Source organism: Ascidiella aspersa, chromosome 6, assembly GCF_963924565.1.
Source record: "Ascidiella aspersa chromosome 6, kaAscAspe10.2, whole genome shotgun sequence".
Classification (NCBI taxonomy): domain Eukaryota; kingdom Metazoa; phylum Chordata; class Ascidiacea; order Phlebobranchia; family Ascidiidae; genus Ascidiella; species Ascidiella aspersa.
Window position 1 is genome coordinate 31,942,493 of NC_139452.1, and position 15,267 is coordinate 31,957,759.

Sequence of the window (15,267 nt, forward strand, 5' to 3'; positions counted from 1 at the left end):
CACAAATAAACATAGCGTAATAAATAACATAAAATAAGATACACATCACAAATTCACCACTTTTTGTGCTGATATTTTTGCCTTGTCAATGTAAAACGCTTTTCTAATATCGAAAAAGAAAAATTGTATGTCGCCAGTTATAATCAGCAAGGAGACCTGTAGCACTTAATACCCCAATGCGTGTTTCACTTCCTTTTCATGAAAGTCTTAAATTCTCCTTGGTAAAGTTGAAAATTGAATGGAGTTAATAAGAACAAAGGAAGTTGAAAAACAATTCTGTTTTTAAGGCAGATTTAAACAGCCTTACTAGAGATGTGTCTTTTTCAAAGCGGGAACTGCTTGAACTAGGATTAAAACAAACAACTTGCTTAAAAATGATATTAATGGAACATTACTGAAATTTAACTAAGCACACCACATTATATTAGTTGTTGTTGCTTTGCAGATTCACCAAATCAAAATGTGGACTTCAGGCAAACCACAATGCAAGCAAAAGGTATTTGTTATTCCTGGTCAGCTTACTTAATGTATTGTGTGATATTGTCAACAATGACAAAAAACCTTGTTTATATTTGATGATGAATGTAATCTCAAATTGAAGTGTTATCCATAATATTAACATAACAAAATGTAATTGTGCAGTCTTTGTTTGTCTATCTGTCTATTTGATCAAATACTTTTTTAGCCTGGAAAATAATGAGTATTTCTTCTTTAGGAAATTAGATGTTGCCAATACTATTTTATCAAACTTTCAATAGGATTTATCGTTTTTGAAATTAAATTACTCAATTACAGACTATGTCCAGATGGCTGGGAGGGATATTATCAAAACTGACACTTACAACAATCCTAATCCTATTAATACAACGGGTAAGAAGTTTGGTGTTAAACTTTTTATTCCATAAAAACTAAAATATCAATACTCCACAATAAACGTTACATGAAAAATCTTTAAATTGTTTTACTTGTAGATGTTGTAGTTGATAATGAGTACTCATTTAATTGTCGATGTACCAAACTTACAACTACAAGATAGATACTTATTCAAATTGAATTGTTCATTGTCGACTGCTTCTAACATGCAAGCACTTCAATTGGTTCCTTGAGTAACAGACAATACTTTATTCGATACTGATCTTCATAATAACGAAATCTGCTTCAGTCACAAAAGTACTCGAGTTTGCTGTCTGAGTAAAAAGCCGTAAAAGCCATTTTATATTGATTGAACACACTATTTATAGACAAAAATCAGTTAACAAAATTTCTGCGAATAAAGAAGGATTTACGTCATTAATTCTTTTTTTGAAAACATATGCTAAAACGGATGTAAATGCCTTGACGCATACAAATTGGTGTCAAACAATTGAATCTTGCACATTTGCTGCAAGGATATCGCAAACATTGAATGCGGGTGCAAGAAATTTAGGCCATAGATTTTTACTGAAAATTTTCCATTACGACACAGCGATTAAAACAAAATTCTCTGTGTAAACAACAATATGACAAAGTGCTGCTATATACTAAACCACAAATTAACTGAATATTAACTAAACATTACGTGCAACACAACAAGTCACAAATAAACATCGCGTAATAAATAACATAGAATAAGGTACATGGCACAAATTTGCCACAGGCGACAAAAATAAATACAAAGTGAATAATTTGATTGCAAATTATTCTAATTAATCTTGCATAGTCTTTACCAAACTTACATAAAATATAATGAACCCCTAGCAACTAGCCATTTATGTATTTCCTATACTGAAACTGGAAACTGGAAGCTGGAATTTTCTTTAATCAGAGTTACACATAATTTTGAAAACATAAGCCAAATTTTGCAAATTAAAGCTCATCTTACTTATGGTTCATTAGATTTGGTCTCCCTTAAACCTCATTTTAAAGCACGGGTCGGCAACCTATGGCCCGCGGGCCGGATCCGGCCCGCCAATGTATTTCATCCGGCCCGCCGCCTCTTTGACAAATTCGACACGAGTCAATTTCACATACTTTTTGACTATTTTAACTACATAATTGCGAAAAATTTTTCTAATTTTATTTTGCGTCCGGTTTGTTTACGTTTTGATGCTGCCTTTTCAACTAGATCAGCGATTTTTTACCGTTGCGCCCTGCCAAGCGCGTAGTGCAAAATGGGAAAAAGATTGGATATATATTTTTTAACATTTTTCTATTTTCGGTAATGTAATAAAAACTTGTGGAAAATTTAAAAGTAATACTGGTATACCAAAAAAAAATCGCTTCACTGCCTCTGTAAATGTAATTAAACACGTTTTTTTTTTCAAAAAATATCCAAGGCCTGCCTGAATCACAGTTGTTCTAACATTTTAATAACACAGTTCTTAGTTATCATTTTGTGCGGCCCGTAGAGACCTTTTTAAGTTGGTTTTGGCCCGCGACTAGAAAAAGGTTGCCGACCCCTGTTTTAAAGCATAAGACAAAGACGTTCATATTAAATTATTAACAATTTTTTTTAATATAACGGCAATTCTGTATTCTGTGAGTGCCTTATATATATCCAACAGAATGGAACAACAAACAACTGTATACCATTTGGGGACTGCGGGCAACTATAGCTATTAGGAATTGCAATATTGTTAAAATGAGCTGATACTTCATGTCAAATTGTGTCCTTGTATAATTTACTCTTTTATTGGTCAAACTAGTGGGCCATTTTGTGGCTTATTACAAACATGAGTAAGCCTCTTTTACAAAAAAGGTAATTTGTCATATTTCCAATTTTAGATTTTAGCAACGTTTATCACGCAGGAAGCGATTTCATGATATCGAACAACCCAAGTAAGATTTTAAAAATTTATAGATTTTTTTAAATACCTAAAATAACATGAAATGTTTTGAATATAATACAACAATAACAAAAGAGTATAAATGCCATAGATTTGGTCTCCCTTAAACCTCATTTTAAAGCACGGGTCGGCAACCTATGGCCCGCGGGCCGGATCCGGCCCGCCAATGTATTTCATCCGGCCCGCCGCCTCTTTGACAAATTCGACACGAGTCAATTTCACATACTTTTTGACTATTTTAACTCGTAATTGCGAAAAATTTTTCTAATTTTATTTTGCGTCCGGTTTGTTTACGTTTTGATGCTGCCTTTTCAACTAGATCAGCGATTTTTTACCGTTGCGCCCTGCCAAGCGCGTAGTGCAAAATGGGAAAAAGATTGGATATATATTTTTTAACATTTTTCTATTTTCGGTAATGTAATAAAAACTTGTGGAAAATTTATAAGTAATACTGGTATACCAAAAAAAAATCGCTTCACTGCCTCTGTAAATGTAATTAAACACGTTTTTTTTTTCAAAAAATATCCAAGGCCTGCCTGAATCACAGTTGTTCTAACATTTTAATAACACAGTTCTTAGTTATCATTTTGTGCGGCCCGTAGAGACCTTTTTAAGTTGGTTTTGGCCCGCGACTAGAAAAAGGTTGCCGACCCCTGTTTTAAAGCATAAGACAAAGACGTTCATATTAAATTATTAACAATTTTTTTTAATATAACGGCAATTCTGTATTCTGTGAGTGCCTTATATATATCCAACAGAATGGAACAACAAACAACTGTATACCATTTGGGGACTGCGGGCAACTATAGCTATTAGGAATTGCAATATTGTTAAAATGAGCTGATACTTCATGTCAAATTGTGTCCTTGTATAATTTACTCTTTTATTGGTCAAACTAGTGGGCCATTTTGTGGCTTATTACAAACATGAGTAAGCCTCTTTTACAAAAAAGGTAATTTGTCATATTTCCAATTTTAGATTTTAGCAACGTTTATCACGCAGGAAGCGATTTCATGATATCGAACAACCCAAGTAAGATTTTAAAAATTTATAGATTTTTTTAAATACCTAAAATAACATGAAATGTTTTGAATATAATACAACAATAACAAAAGAGTATAAATGCCATAGATTTGGTCTCCCTTAAACCTCATTTTAAAGCACGGGTCGGCAACCTATGGCCCGCGGGCCGGATCCGGCCCGCCAATGTATTTCATCCGGCCCGCCGCCTCTTTGACAAATTCGACACGAGTCAATTTCACATACTTTTTGACTATTTTAACTACGTAATTGCGAAAAATTTTTCTAATTTTATTTTGCGTCCGGTTTGTTTACGTTTTGATGCTGCCTTTTCAACTAGATCAGCGATTTTTTACCGTTGCGCCCTGCCAAGCGCGTAGTGCAAAATGGGAAAAAGATTGGATATATATTTTTTAACATTTTTCTATTTTCGGTAATGTAATAAAAACTTGTGGAAAATTTAAAAGTAATACTGGTATACCAAAAAAAAATCGCTTCACTGCCTCTGTAAATGTAATTAAACACGTTTTTTTTTTAAAAAAATATCCAAGGCCTGCCTGAATCACAGTTGTTCTAACATTTTAATAACACAGTTCTTAGTTATCATTTTGTGCGGCCCGTAGAGACCTTTTTAAGTTGGTTTTGGCCCGCGACTAGAAAAAGGTTGCCGACCCCTGTTTTAAAGCATAAGACAAAGACGTTCATATTAAATTATTAACAATTTTTTTTAATATAACGGCAATTCTGTATTCTGTGAGTGCCTTATATATATCCAACAGAATGGAACAACAAACAACTGTATACCATTTGGGGACTGCGGGCAACTATAGCTATTAGGAATTGCAATATTGTTAAAATGAGCTGATACTTCATGTCAAATTGTGTCCTTGTATAATTTACTCTTTTATTGGTCAAACTAGTGGGCCATTTTGTGGCTTATTACAAACATGAGTAAGCCTCTTTTACAAAAAAGGTAATTTGTCATATTTCCAATTTTAGATTTTAGCAACGTTTATCACGCAGGAAGCGATTTCATGATATCGAACAACCCAAGTAAGATTTTAAAAATTTATAGATTTTTTTAAATACCTAAAATAACATGAAATGTTTTGAATATAATACAACAATAACAAAAGAGTATAAATGCCAAAGCCGGCAATATAAAAAATAGTTAAAACATTTCTTTTAAGTGTGGCACCTTTGTGTTCAGATACAAATTACAAACAACCATATGCAAACGTTCGACAAAGTTTGGCCGACCAACCAGGACCTTCTTTATTAACTAGAGCTTTGCAATATATTCCAGACAAAAGTAAGTTATGATTATTATCATATCTTTTATCTACTTTGGTCTATGCTCAAACATTATTTTAAAAATTCCTGTTTTTTTAGTATGGCAACTAAAGCAAAAAAAGAAATTACGAAAACATGCGCTATTAATATCAGGAATAAGAAATATGCCGATAAAACTTGATCGTGACCAACCAATTCAGCTGGTGCCTGTTGCATTGACTAAAAATGAACCAAAATCTATCGAACTACTCAATAAAGAAGGACATTACGACAAACGAGAAGATTTCCAGCAACTTTTATCACTTGAATCAGAAAGCCTTGGCATCAGTGAAGCGATAGAGCAGGCTTTTAAACAAGCAGAGTCAGATGCAAGACAACATGCCTCTGAAGAAGCCAGACAGGACCACATCGACCGAAACGGCAACAACATTGTGTTTATCGGACAAGCTGGTATTGGCAAGACCACTCTTACTCGCATGATTGTTAAAATGGTTCTAGAGAAAAAGCTTTTTCCAAAATGCGAGTACATTTTCTTTGTACGTTGTCGGGAAATCGACTTCAAAACCAAAACTACACTTCTACAAATGTGTTTCAATGGAACAGACATCAAATTTCGACATGAGCAAACTACAGAAAAGTCTTTAATGGAAAAAATTGGGGATGGTGAAAATGTTGTATTTGCATGTGATGGTTTAGATGAAGCAAATACTGATGCTTTCTTCACAGATGAACCATTACCATCAGATGAAATAGCAACAGCTGATGTTCATCTAAAGAGGCTGTTTAAAGCTAAAGTTTGGAAAAAAGCAATAAAACTTTTCACTTGTAAGCCCGGTCAATTTCACCATATGAATAAAATGATTCAAACAGCATCAGTCTTTAACCTTAGAGGTATTTCAGCTGCTTCACAAAAAAATATTTGTGAACAAATCTGTGAAACGGCAGAACAGGTCACATTAGTAATGACTTATTTAGAAATAAAGAGAGACATTGCTGTTTTGTGTCACGTTCCTGCTCTCTGCATAATCATTATGTATGTCATAAACATACATTTTGCAGAAGGTAATGAGCTGGAAATAGAATCCCTCACATATATATTGTTCAAAGTTCTGGAGTATTTCTGTCAAAGTGAACACATCAGGGAAAAATATGCTCACTTAAGCAAAATTGCTCTTTTGGCATGGAATGGATTTGAAAAAGGAGATCTTGTATTTACAGCTAAGGACTTTTGTGATGTAGGCATGGATCAAAGTGATGCAGATGCCTTTCTCATGCACTATGTTGATCCCAGATATAAATTTAGCTTAAAAATACTCCAAGGTTTTTATCGAACAAGCTTCACACATTTGTTACTACAAGAAAACTTCTCAGCTCTTCACTTGGTGTTTTATTCCACTATGGGTGAATTTATTAACATTCTTCCTAAGTTACCTGAAAGTCGATGGGAAGTTGTGTCAAAATTCATGTTCGGATATTTTAACATTGCACTGAACTCAACAGTTAGTTCATTTCTCACCGCATGCAGTTGCGAGCCCAACCATCAGATATGTGAGGTCAAAAGATCCAAATTAGTTGAGTTTGCAGTTTGGTTTATGAAGCAAATTAGTTCAACTGACACAAAAAAACTTATAACCATCAGTGGCTGGTTGAACGAGCTCAGAGATCCAGAACTCAATAAAAAGATTGCTGAGTACTTGCCGAGTCAAATCAAGTTTCAAGGACGCATCTTACCGTCTGATGTCCCCAGTCTTGTCTATCTGCTCCCAATCAAAGCTGTATCACTTGATATAAGCAGGGAAAAAGGTAATTTTTAAAGAATTTGACAGAAGTTAATTGTAGCTTATATATTTTTTTGTTGTATCTGATGGAATGCTTTAAGCCTCATTAAAAACATGCAGCTGTTTAATCCATAAGTGCTCTAGCATTTTGCTGTTATATATTTCAAAATTTTCCTTTATTGTAACCAGTTCTAACTGAGAAGCGTAGCAGGGGTTGTTGATGTTCAACTATCAAAATGCCAGACATTTTTTTTGTTTCGTTTAGAACCTGCTTGTGACTTCCTGAGCCTTGGAATAAAACACTTTCAAGGCGATAGTTTTCAATTTTTTATGGAATCACTTCGACTGGAAAGCGTAAAGGTAGATATTTAACCTGTGTTTCTAACGATACTTTAAAGCAGGGGTTGGCAACCTTTTTTCTAGTCTCGGGCCAAAACCCAACTGAAAGGTCTCTGCGGGCCGCACTAAAAAACTCAGGCGGGCCTCAGATCTTTGTTTGAACCTAAAAACGTGTTTAATTACATTAATTCAGGCAGTAAAGTGTTGAACGCGAAAAAAAGCGTTTGTTTGGTTTAAAATTTGAGTCCACAAGTCGTCATCCATACTACTAATGAAAACTGTACAATAACGACTTTGAGGAAACGCGATAACCTTGATAAAATAGCTCAGTGTTTGTTAACCTTTAGGCACACCTGACGAGCGAAGCAAGCAAGATTTTTTTTTTGATATTCCGGCATTTCCAACAGAAATGATAAAAAATATATATCCAATATTTTGAATACATTTTCCGTTTGTCTGTGGCATACTTGCCAGCCTTTCACGCCGCAACGGTAAATCTAGTTTAAAAGACAACCTCAAATAAACAAACCGGACGTAGAAAGATCAGACGTACCAAGCGTGAAAATTTTTCGCACTTACGTAGGTGAATATTTAAAAAGTAGGCCGATTTAAAATGGACTTGTGTCTAGTTTGTCGTAAAGCCGGCGGGCCGGATGAATTACATTTGGCGGGCCGGATCCCTGCCGACCCCTGCTTTAAAGCTTTAATGATATTGCATATCCTAATAAATATCTCTATTCATCAAAACCATAAATATATTCATTTTATATAGTCATCAGTGAACTGCTTTTTTATTTTTTATATTTTTTAAGGATCTTATTGTTTTTTTCCTATTATTGAGAAAAGAGATATCTGATTCCTTAACCTGGCAGAATAAAGCCTAAATATTCTGGGCTAAATCTAATTAAACCTTTCCTTACCCAAACTCCCAACAAAATCTCTCTTTTTTGGATTTCTAAAACTAACTAACCATAAGATACATTCCTTAAAGTAAATCTTTGCCTTACACACTTAATATACTAAAAAAACTAAAATAAATCTTACACACTTTGTTTGTATATCAGACTAAAGAAGGTTTAATTAAAATTCTGTTATGATGCCTATGTTGTTGTTGTTGTAATATGTATATATCTATATATATATATATATATATATTATCGTTTATTTTTACTGAAGTATTAATTACAGATTTTAACACTTGATCTTTCTAATAACAATATTGGTGATGGAGCTGCTTTAATTGTTGTTGAAATTTTGCCAAATATTGAAAGTCTTAAATTATCTGGATGTGGAATATCTACTAAGGGTGTAAAGTCCATTGCTACAAAGTTATTACATACTAAGGTTATATGTTTAATATATGTTGACAAAAAATTAAAGTATCGCAAACAGAGGTCGGGAACCTATGTCTAGCACATGGCTCTTTTGTTTAAGGAATCTGGATCGCAGATAAATCTAATATTTAAAAATGCTCCTTGCATACCACAGCACTCTGTAATCAAAGTTTTACTGACATGGCCAATGCATTTTTCACACTTTTGTTCTTGTGAATATAAACAAATTACACAACCCTAGTCAAATCACTATTTTTGCTGACTTAAATTAAACGTTAAAAAATATGTTATGGCACTCATGGAAGTACAAACAAGAAATATTCAGATTTTTTGGCTCTCTTTGCAATAAAAAGTTCCTGACCGCTGATCTAGAAGTATTACTCTCACTTTTTGTAAATCGTATGTACATTGTACAGTTTGTACTTGTTTTTGATTTTTTTGTACATGGTTTGAACCTCTTTTAAAAGTATTTCTGGTTTTTATGCTTTATATTTCCACTAATGTAAAAATTTACAATATTTTATATTTTATGTTACAGATTTTCACACTTGATCTTTCCAATAATGATATTGGTGATGAAGGGACTTTAATTGTTGCTAAAGTCTTACCAAATATTGACAGTCTTAAATTATCTGACTGTGGAATAACTACAAAGGGTGCCAAGTCCATTGTGTCAAAGTTATTACACACAAAGGTTTTCTAACTTAATAATATAATATGTTTTTTAAACAAAGGTGGAAATAATTTTTCAAATTACCGTGTTTCAGCTTTCTACACTTGATCTTACTGGAAACATTATCGGAAAGTCAGGAATAGACGCTTTGTCCAAGTGCAACATTGATCAGCTTAAGGTATCACTTTTCTAAAAAAAAACAATACTGTTTTGTAGTTATAAAAATATTTGCAAGTCTGTTAATAGGCAGCATTGCAGCATAAGATACTTATAAATCAGAATTCAAAAAATTGTCTTGTTATGAGCCTACTTTTAAGAACAACTGCCAATTACCCAATCTAATCATTGCACTATTGGTAAATTATTATTTAACTTTTACTCCTTAAACATATACTTTAGATTGATTGCAACGTGAGTGATGAAATCGCAAGCAAGACTTCACCAAGAAGCAGCAAGTTTTTACCTACAGATAGCTCTTCGGTAACTTGATGTTTTTTCAATTTTTTATTAGTTGATTAAGCTGTTCAACAGGCTACTACTGGTCATAAAAAGTAAATATACTTTGTTACATGAAAGATACATGCACATATGTGTTCAACAACTGTCATCTAGCCCTTCTGAAGCTGCTTTTTAAACAACCATTGCGGCTTCTGTATCATAGTACACTGAAAGCCATCGCAGACCCACCGAATCTGTCAATCAATGATGCAAGCAGAGCAGGCAAGGTCATGAGTTTGAACCACATGGCAGACTAGTTTACGAACATGACGCAGCAGGCAACGGTGCTATAGTAGTTTATCGCCTTGCTCCCCTCTGAGTCTGTGTAGCTCAGTTGGTAGAGCGACGGTCCCGGTATGACCGAGGTCGTGAGTTCGAACCTCACTGCAGACTAGTTGGTTTTCTAGCCTGGCTTGCTTGCATCATTGATCGACATATTCGGTGAGTCTGCAGTTGCTTTTTGTGTACTTTGATATATTAAATAAATAGTTATGATCACAATGTATTCTGCTTCTTCATTGGATTTGTATAAGTGATGTTTTTTTTATCCAAAAAATATGTAAATTTGTTTGATATTTTTAATATGATTATGAAATATATCTAATAAAATAATCCAAAAAATCAGCCACCAAAAACAGTCTGAAAAGAAGGTAAATTGTATTGAAGCAATGATTTCTGAGATATTACTTATATATACTTAAATCTATACAAGTTGTTTTAAAAAAAATTCTAGGTGTCATATTAAAATTATGTATTTTAAAATGAAGGTAAAGCGTTACCTACAGGACACCATTACAGTGCCAACTCAAAAATTGACTGTTGCTTATTTAACACAGACGAAAGATGAAGTGAGTAAATGTATCAGTAATATTTCAAGTAGTTTACAAAGGCTAAAATGTTATTCATTTTTTTGTGATATATTTATTTGCTATTCTCTACTAGCACATACACATAAAATTGAATTCAAACTAAACAATTTATAAAAACGGTAAAGGTATATTATTTTTATGGAAGCTAAAGCGTTTAAACAAGGAATAAAAAAAATTGTGGTTGTTGAATTATTTTTTAAAAGTGTCTCATTTAAAACAAAAAACGTTGCATAAGGCTGGGTCCAAAAGAAAACACACACAATATTAGTAAAACAGAGTTTAATACTAATAAGACAAATGTAACAAAAACTTGTCACAGTTTTTTTTAGCGTATCTGAGCAACTACTTTAGTGAAAAGTGAGGCGTTGCGCTTACTTATTTTCTTGTTTCAACAATCATGAATAACGCTCAGTTGTCATTTGTCTGTTTTACAAAATAATTAAAGGAAAAACTCATTAAAAAATGTTTTTTTCTCAATGTTAATCAAACTTAAAAAAGTTTAAAATTACAGACAGAAAAAGGCAAATAAAATATTTAGGAGTGTTTGGTTTAAAAAAGCATCTCTTATTAAAGAGGCGGGTGCACTGATCAAACAAAAATTATTTGCGCATGCTCGTAATAATGTAAACTATCAAGATATTGAAAACAACAAGTTGGAGGGTACAGCTGCACAGAAATCATATAAAAACCTTGTACAAAGCCCAAAACAAAAACACTTGACTAGCTTTGGATAAAAATATATGTAAGAAGTCAAGATCAACCTTTGCACAACATAGTTTTTCTTGTCTAGTTTTACAAAAGCAATTTAAATAGCAGAAAAATTTAATTTAAATACTGACAAACCAATTATATATAAATAATTAATTAAAAACATACCCTATTGTTTAAATGTCCAAATATACACAATACAGTAAAGGTTCCACTAACAAAAACTATTGAAAGTACAACAAAAAACTATGTCAAAAGAGGAAAATAGAAAGTGGTTAGTTTCTGCTTTATTTGGGAAACTGTTATTCTTGAAATATATACTTATATCAATTTATACATGATTATATTTTTGTGATGTTGTCCTTTGTTTAGATCACATTTTTTTTATCAAATTTGATTTCATTTAGACTAATGACAATGGAAATGATGACAATTCAAGCGATAATTCATCTGACAGTGACGGATATGAAATTCCCACTGGAACATATTTGCCTCCTGTAAGTTATACCTGAAATGTTAAACAAAAAACTAGTTATTTCAGAAAGTTGAGTTTTTTGACATCACTGCATGCTCTTTATGTTGCATAAAATGGGGCTTTTTCTAGTTGGTAGTTGTCGTTTACAGACAATAAAAATAGTGCTTTTGGTTTTTTAGCATGACCTGTAATCTGGAATGTTTTAAAAGATAACTAAAACAGAGTCACATAGATTGTCTGTATATTCTTGTAATTTATAAAATTGGACTGACATTATTCACTTAGGTATAATATCATATATACTTAACTATATCCTTCAGAGCATTGATAATAATGATCTAAGTGGTGAAAATGCAAATGAAGCTTTACCCAGCAGCAGCGAGAACCCCTCGACTATGGACGGCTCTTCGGTAATTTGGTTGTAATTTTATCTTGTTATATGTTCAAACTTTTTGTGATGTTGAGTCTTGATACTGCGGACCTACAATATGTCACAATTTATTTTTAACTCAGGCGGATGACCATGAAAGTAATAATGGTTCGGAAAAAAGTTCTTTAGTGAACAGCGAACATTCAACTACTCCTAAAACACATTTGCATGCTGTAAGTTCTATCTTTTAATATCTGGTCATTGTAGCCAACAATATACCAATACTTTTTCTTAACTATTTAAAATGTTTTGCTTGTTTTATTCCATCACTGCTTGCTCTTTTATACACAGCAAAATTGTTTCTATGGGGGGCATTAGTGGAATAAAAAAAAGGCAGGTCTTTGTTATTGATGTTTGACTTATTGTTATTAAGATTAACGTTCAATGAAACATATGTACACACAATGGCTTTCAGTGGAATATTAATATGTTTTATAGCCTTTCTTACTTCAACGTGACCAGTTACTTGCACAATTTTTGAAGAAAACCTAAAACTGGACCATAAATATTGTCTGCTTATAATCTTATATCACGTATTGCATCAGATTGTGAAAAAAAGTATTTACCTTTACAAACTGTAAAATTTTCACAATTGTTTCCGTTTGTTGAATATAATAACTTTTTGCAACTGATTATTAATATTGTAAAAAAATACTAGCCTGATAGAAATATAATTTTTGTGATATTTAATTGTGTTCAACTTTTTTTTTTAGGTAAATGCTGACGACCCCCAACCTAAAAGTGGAACTTCAAGTGCACAAGCTGATGCAACTAAGGAACAGCCCACTACAAGTCAAGTAAGTGTAAATAAGATATTTCAACACACTTACATACATATATAATTTCGTTTTGTTTGGATTGTCCATCTAATGTGTTGGAAAAAAGATAAAAGCCCAACCAGCACCAATTTTTCGTGCGATAACTTATTCGTCTACCTGTCTTGTTTTTTGGCAAATTTACAAATAAAATTCCAAAATTTTATTAAATATATTAAATAAAATGTTGAAAAAAATTATTACCTTTACCTACAGTAAAAGTTTCGCTATAGCTTATGACTACATTGTTAAAAATAAATACTTATACTCTAGCAAATGATTATATATTATAAAACATAAATTACTATTATCATAAATTTAAATGTTGGAATATATTCATTACAAAACTTTAAAAGTTAAGTGTTGATGGCTTACGCACCAAATGTGACAAATCAATGACATAATTTGACACATGTGTTGTACCGGGCACTTCAAGCCTTGTACATAGTTGTTATTTTACGGACAAACACTCATGAATACCTTAACATGATTTGGTTTGGATTGTATGTTTGACGACTTGGAACAAAGATGTTATTTGAAACTGTTTTCTTTTGTTTAGTTTTAATTATTCTACCTGACTTATATTACCATTTTATTTTTTTAGGCGAATGACAACAAAAGTGGTAATGATTCAGAAAAAAGTTTATCTGTGAACAGCGAACACTCAACTACCACTGAAACACATTATCCTGTAAGTTATATATTTTAATCTCACACAGCGAAAAACCCTCTTACCATGAATATCTCTGGTAACTTAGTTACACTCTATCCTTGTTATTCACTGGGTAGTTTGTTACATAACAAATAACTTAATATTCAGTGAACCATTCATAAACATTTTAGGGTTTTTTTCAAATATACTTACTCTTTTAACTGAAGATCAAACAACATAAATTAATAGTTGGTAGAATTCTCAATTTTGTAATGTTCGTTTTGATTGGTCTCAGTGAAAAAATATATATTATTTTGTTGTAGATGTTATGTGATTTTGCAACTGTTTGATGATATTATATCTAATCATGGATCTAAAACCTTTTGTTAGTGCTTTAAGTATACCAAGGTAAACAAAACTAGAAGAAAATTGTTATTCAGTGCACGTCGTTGTATTTTTAGTGAGTTTTGGGATGTTATTTTCTGTTTTTTATACCAGTTTACAATAAGATTTCTGCATATAAATGTATGTATATATACTAAATACACAACTATAAGTATGTTTGTTTTATATACTGATACAGCTGATTTTTATAAGTTACATACCAATAACTGTCATTCGCAGAACGATTTTACTGCAAGTGTAATTATTTATGTTTTATTTAAGAGTTTACCAAACTTTATATTAGCTTTATTTAAAAAAAATTCTAGAATCTTTATAGTCAAACTCAATGAATAACTTCAACAAATTCAGAAAATAAATGTAAAACAGCTTATTAAACACATACTTTACTTAGCACAAAATAATATTTTATTTCCATCTATTTTGAATGCACTTTTTGATAAAAAGAGGTAGAGGTGAAAATGATTATTCTATCACATTATTTTTTGTGTATTTTGAAGAAGAAGGCAATTATTTACCACAATAAGAATTCGGTTGTGACATAAAGCTACCGCTATATAGTTATGTAGAGTTATTCACTACACCAGCGCTTTTAACCGATTAGCCATAAAAGCTTGCCAAAAGGAAAAAAAAACTTTTAATAAATAAAACATATATGTATATATATATATATGTTAATGGAACGGTAATATATTGACCGATTATTTTTGGTGTCTTTTAAGAGACCAGGATACATATTATGAACATTCTCACATAAAAAAGTAAATAACTGCTTTTTTTTACAAAAGCATATTTACATGACTAAATATTTGTAAAAAATGCTTTATTCCCCATAATTTTTCTTATTACATTTCAGTTACATGTTTCTTATCACATTAAATAGGACTGGGAAAAGTAGATTTAACAAAATAAGCATTGGCAGTAATTATACATATTAAACTTATTTTAAAGCACAAGATTAGTGAATGAAATAGCATCCAAGAAAATATAAATTTATTGAACTAGTCACAAAGTAAAAAAAACTGTTTCCATTGCTAATTTATTCAATTTATTTATATACACTGACAACATGTTTGACATTGTCCAGGCTAAACTTGGTATTTTTCAGTTTTACCACTTGACTTGATTAGTAGTGATTGTATGTTTTATTTGTTAT

At 31.9% G+C, this 15,267-nt stretch overlaps 1 protein-coding gene and 1 non-coding gene across 2 annotated transcripts in view; one reads left to right on the forward strand and one right to left on the reverse strand.

Moving 5' to 3' along the window:
- LOC146141301 (caspase-7-like) overlaps positions 1-15,267 on the reverse strand; it is a 199,967-nt gene that overhangs the window by 97,044 nt on the left and 87,656 nt on the right. The gene's annotated exons all lie outside the window — the stretch shown is intronic.
- Trnat-ggu (transfer RNA threonine (anticodon GGU)) lies at positions 10,080-10,153 on the forward strand. The gene has a single exon. It is a non-coding gene; the product is annotated as a tRNA-Thr (tRNA).